At 47.4% G+C, this 5,649-nt stretch overlaps 1 pseudogene; it reads left to right on the top strand.

Moving 5' to 3' along the window:
* The first annotated feature begins 5,180 nt into the window (after positions 1 to 5,180).
* LOC126092967 (5S ribosomal RNA) lies at positions 5,181 to 5,298 on the top strand (annotated as a pseudogene).
* Positions 5,299 to 5,649: the final 351 nt, after the last annotated feature.

The following is a 5,649-nucleotide window of genomic DNA, read 5'->3' as shown; positions in this document are numbered from 1 at the left end:
TTCCGCCAGAGAGCCCAAGTGTTTTATGAAAAGGCGGGCCACGCCAGCACCTGGCTTGTCAGTAGTTCGGTCCACCAGTATCAACAGCGGCCAACTGTGCATTCACCAGACCTGTTGTTGGAGGGAGGCTCTCTGCAACAGCATGAGGACCAACCTCCTCACGACACCAGAGGCTGTTGTGACTTGGCAAGACAGCCAAGTCACTATGCGAGGATGCCGAAAGGCACGCGTTTAAGCTCATGCAGGCTGGCGTGACGTCTGGAACAGGACAATGTAATTAATATAGCCAATAAGATACGCTGCTGCTGGAATACTTAACTTTAATCAATAATTGGTGTACATCGGTCTGATGGTACATGCTTCACAAGATACATAGGAAAGGATAAATGGCGCCTAGCTAGGTCGTAGCAAATGACGTAGATGAAGGCTATGCTAACTATCGTCTCGGCAAATGAGAGCGTAATTTGTCAGTGAACCATTGCTCGCTAAGTCGGCTGTACAACTGGGGCGAGTGCTAGGACGTCTCTCTAGACCTGCCGTGTGGCGGCGCTCGGTCTGCAATCACTGACAGTGGCGACACGCGGGTCCGACGTATACTAGCAGACCGCGGCCGATTTAAAGGATACCACCTAGCAAGTGTGGTGTTTGGCGGCGACACCACAGAGGCTGATTCAACACGATAGACAGCAGCATCCAACCATGACTCGAAATGCAGGAACAGCATTCCAGCGTTTATCTTTTGACAGGCCGAACTCCGACCGCGTCAGTCTTCGATGGCTCACCTGAAGATGACTGGCAGGCGCCCAGTTGAAACGTCGTGGGATGTATTGAAGGATGACCGGCTGCAAGCCTGAAATATTTTTGAACATTCAGTTGGCCGAGAAAATTTTAAAATTCATATTGACAGTGATGTTCTCTCAGCCTGCTTCGTGTAAATGCAGATAAAGTTTTCAAGCAAGATTCAAAATATAAGAAAATCAGGAAAAAGGGGGACTGAAATAACTAACTTTCCTGATTAACTTGTTCGTCATAATGCCACCTGTTTCACTTCGGAACCACCGTCACAGCAAGACCACAGTTTTGTTCAAAATGGCTCTAAGCACTATTGGACTAAACATCTGAGGTCATCAGTTCCCTAGACTTAGAACGACTTAAACCTAAGTAACCTAAGGACATCACACACATCCATGCTCGAGGCAGGATTCGAACCTGCGACCGTAGCAGCAGCGCGGTTCTGGGCTGCAGCGCCACTCGGTCACAGAAGCCGGCCCCACAGTTTAGTCAAATAGAACCAACTGACGATATTTGTTTATTAGAGGGTCACCTCATCAGACAGTTGCAGGACAAATCGATGGAATTTGAAACCTTGAATTACATTTACTTATTTATCTTCAAAATCATCTGAAATCGAGGTAGACTCAATTCTTTTTATTACGGACAATGAGCGTTGAATATTGTGCGATTTTTTTATTTCAAATTAATTCTGAAAAACTGAATAAATGGAGAAGGCACTTGAACTCTACACAGAAGACTGCCCCTCATGAAGTAAATGACGTCTCAAAGCCAGAGCAGCTCGCAAATCCAGAAGTACTGGAGGAGATTGACTCATGACCCCCGCACTAAACTTTTGTACAAAGAGCAGACTCACATCGCGAAATGAACTCGCAAATTGTGAGCTGCACAGACCAAAAGAAGCGGAAATTCGAAACGTAACACTTACGTAAAACCAGCCAAAGTTAGTTCCAGGCTGGGGCTGGACACCTCTGGATATACGAAGTGCCAGGGAAACCCGCAGAATTTTCTCCACAAACGCTAGTTGTATTTCTATAAAGTGCTGTATACGGCAAAATCGTAAATGGCTCATTATCTGCAATCGCTAGAGAAGACCATGGGCATTTCTGGCTACCCTCTACCCCTCTCTCCCCCCAAAATCACCGGGGACCACTCGTAATTCACACAGCTCTGAAAAGGCGCTTTTGTGATAGCCCGGTTGTGATAACCGTTACCTGGAGCGGCCTTCCACGCGGTTACGCCGTTCTCCTGGAGAATCTGGGAAACCTCCTGTATTTCCGCTACTTGGCCTCCCAACGCCTAAAGTCTGCAGCAGTCCTCTCTCGCCACGTTTCACCAACGGGGAATTTCACAAGCACAAACTCCAGATTTCGTAAGCGCTGTTCCTCGATTCATAAAATTTACGAGACTACAACAACACAGGATTTATCGTCGCTTAGCGAAATGTGACTACTTCCATGACAAAGATACAGTTACAGCTGTGGACAACGTTAACATCCTTAGGGACCGCCTACATCGCTGCGTGCTTGATGTACATGGCATTTTCCGGAAGTGTAAATGTCTATGTCACAAGGCCAGAACGAGCTACGGTGATTTCAGGTGAGTGAAAATGCACTCACAGGATGCCTTTGCCACTAAATATACCTGATCTGAACCCGAGTAACTCGTCTGGGATGCCATCAGGCGAGCTCCACAACCGCAAACCGTCAGCCCGTAATTTGCGGGAATTGTGTTCATTGTATGTAGAAATATTGTTAATAATTGGCAATCAGTGCTGTACAATCGCAATAAAGTGAGATGTTCATTTGACTCTTTTATTAGAACATGTTACGCTTTTCTGGATTACACCTACCTTCAACTCCCTCGTAACCAACTAGGCGTACAGCCTTGACAACTCAAAGGCATGGAAGGAGTTGAAGTTTGTGATGTCTGGAGATGGGTGTAATCCCGAAAAGGGTAACATGTTCTAATAAAAGAGTCAATTGAACATCTCTCGACTTTATTGCGATTGTACAGCATTGGTTGCCAATTATTAACATAAAAATGATCGCAGCCCTCAGACGGGATTTTATGTCCTGTATATTATAAAAATATTGTGCCACATACCTCCAGAAATCTAGTAAGGACTTGTCGAATCCATGCCACGCAGAAATGCTGCTGTATTACGTTCCAGAGGTGAACCAACACGTTTTTAAACAGGCGATGATATTATTTTAGCTCATCAGAGTGAGTGTGCTGGTTCAACATTTGCAGCAGCAAATAGGAGTATCGTAGCACACTACCTTCCATGGTAATATCCGACACCTATGTGATGGTCTCCAGTCATCACTGCCACATTATGTTGTATCCAGAAAAGAATTAAGAATCTCTTGGGCAGTGTACAGTCCCAGGAAATTGAGAAAGAATGCAGGTCACTCTCGTTCACTAAAAGTATGGATTGTTGGATGTACAGAACTACAGACCCGCAGAGCTCACGTCCGTCTGTTTTAAGCTCCCAGAGCATATTCTAAGCTCTCACATTACGATTTTAGAGCCGGTCCTAGAACGTCTCTGCCTATTGATGTATGAAGAGGCTTGGCGTGCGTGCAGTGTGTCTGCTGTTATTTGTGGCCAAGGAGGAACTGAAGCTGCCGAGTCTCGTCAAGCAGTCTGCCTGGAAACGGGAGGTGTGCGTCGGCAAGCAGACAGTCTGTGTTCTGCATTTGCGGAGGCGCCACCGCTGAGAGACCGGGTCACTGCCGAGCGACAGGCAACGAGTGCAGGCGGTACGTTTGTTTCCCTTTCTCGCTGCCGGGCACGGACTACGGCGCCCTACTGGATTTTATGAATGTCATGTTCTGCTAAGGATGGGTGCAGAAGTGGCGAGATTATGGTTGCGTGGTTCTCTGGTGCACTCGGATGAGAATAAATAGCCGCCACACCAGTGATCCCTGGAGTTGAAGTTATCGTCTGTTCACAGTGCTTCAACATGCATTCTGTTCTGGTAGGGACTACTTAGTCTGTTTTCCTTCCATACTGCGGTAGGACGGCACAGCAGTATGACGGGTACGTAAAGTGTGGTTCCTCAGTGTCTTGAGCGACGTTATTTGGCGGACATTATCGTTGACCAGTATTTGGGTGACGTCGGTTGACAGACACTGGTAGCTGATGTTATATCCTAGCCAGTAATGCCAACCGAGCCCGCTGCCAAAAAGGTTGGCAGCATCAAAGTCCGGACGCCGTCCGCATAAGCAGCGCCAGCGATACAGGAAATCGCCGCAAGTCTGCGCGCGCCACCGCTGGCTTCTGGCTTCTTAAGCGCTGGAGTCGCGAGCGCTAGGACAGTTCTGTATTCGCCGCTCAGTTGTATACTCGCCACCGATTTGTGTACTTGCTAGTCAGTTGTGTGTTCATCGCAGCAGACTTGTTGTTTGTCGTCAGCCGACGCTGACCTAGCCGCTCCGACTCGAACTAGACAGATTTCTGTAGACACGGAGTTCACTACTGTGTTTCTGTATCTTCGTTAATAAAGATAAGTACCGACTTTTATTTAATCAGAGTGTTTGGGTTTTCATCTTTCTGTTCACTGTTCCAGCGGACCGGTCGGCCCGCTATTAAAAGTGTGGCGGTGACTTCGTAAGCAGTTTCTACAGCGAAGTGTTTGTCGCTACGAACGCCGCCACAAAAGCTGATCAGTTTTTAAGCGACATTGTAATTGTGGGACGTTGCGGTGGTATCCTTTTAGCTGTGTCCGTTCCGTCATGTCTGACAAGGGGAGGCCACGGCGCTTGGAACGCGGATTTACTGCAAACTTCGTGCACTCGTAGTACTCCACGAGGACAACAAAATGTGTAAGCAGTAGCGCGTACTTATCAAGCGTTATTGAGAAAATCGAAAGATAATTTCGGTCGTCAAATAGATACACCTGTGCGTGGCCATTTTTACCGTTAAGCGCCGGCAGCGGAGTGGTTAGCGTTCAAGTCCCGTAACCGCTGGGTCGCTGGATCGAGACCCATTTGTCAGTTGTTTTTTTTTTAATTTCTAGCTGTATCATTTCCGTGACACTCTCTCCCATATTTCGCGATAATGCAAAACGTGCTGCCTTTCTTTGAACTTTTTCGATGTACTCCGTCAGTCCTATCTGGTAAGGATCCCACACCGCGCAGCAGTATTCTAAGAGTACGGACAAGCGTAGTGTAAGCATAGTAGGTCTGTTACATTTTCTAAGTGTCCTGCCAATAAAACGCAGACTTTGGTTAGTCTTCACCACAACATTTTCTATGTGTTCCTTCCAATTTAAGTTGTTCGTAATTGTAATACCTAGGCATTTAGTTGAATTTACAGCTTTTAGATTAGACTGATTTATCGTCTAACCGAAGTTTAACGAGTTCCTTTTAGCATTCATGTGTGGCAACGGCCTTGCCGCAGTGGATACACCGGTTCCCGTCAGATCACCGAAGTTAAGCGCTGTCGGGCGTGGACGGCACTTGGATGGGTGACCATCCGGGCCGCCATGCGCTGTTGCCACTTTTCGGGGTGCACTCAGCCTCGTGATGCCAACTGAGGAGCTACTCCACCGAATAGTAGCGGCTCCGGTCAAAGAAAATCATCATAACGACCGGGAGAGCGGTGTGCTGACCACATGCCCCTCCTATCCGCATCCTCGTCTGAGGATGACACGGAGGTCGGATGGTCCCGATGAGCCACTTGTGGCCTGAAGACGGAGTGCTTGCTTGCTTTAGCACTCATGTGGATGACCTCACACTTTTCGTTATTTGGGGTCAACTGCCACTTTTCGCACCATTCAGATATTTTTTCTAAATCGTTTTGCAGTTTGTTCTGATCTTCTGATGACTTTTTAGTCAATAAACGGCAGCG

This window comes from Schistocerca cancellata, chromosome 7, assembly GCF_023864275.1.
Source record: "Schistocerca cancellata isolate TAMUIC-IGC-003103 chromosome 7, iqSchCanc2.1, whole genome shotgun sequence".
In the NCBI taxonomy this organism is placed as follows: domain Eukaryota; kingdom Metazoa; phylum Arthropoda; class Insecta; order Orthoptera; family Acrididae; genus Schistocerca; species Schistocerca cancellata.
This window is presented reverse-complemented; position numbering and strand designations above follow the sequence as displayed.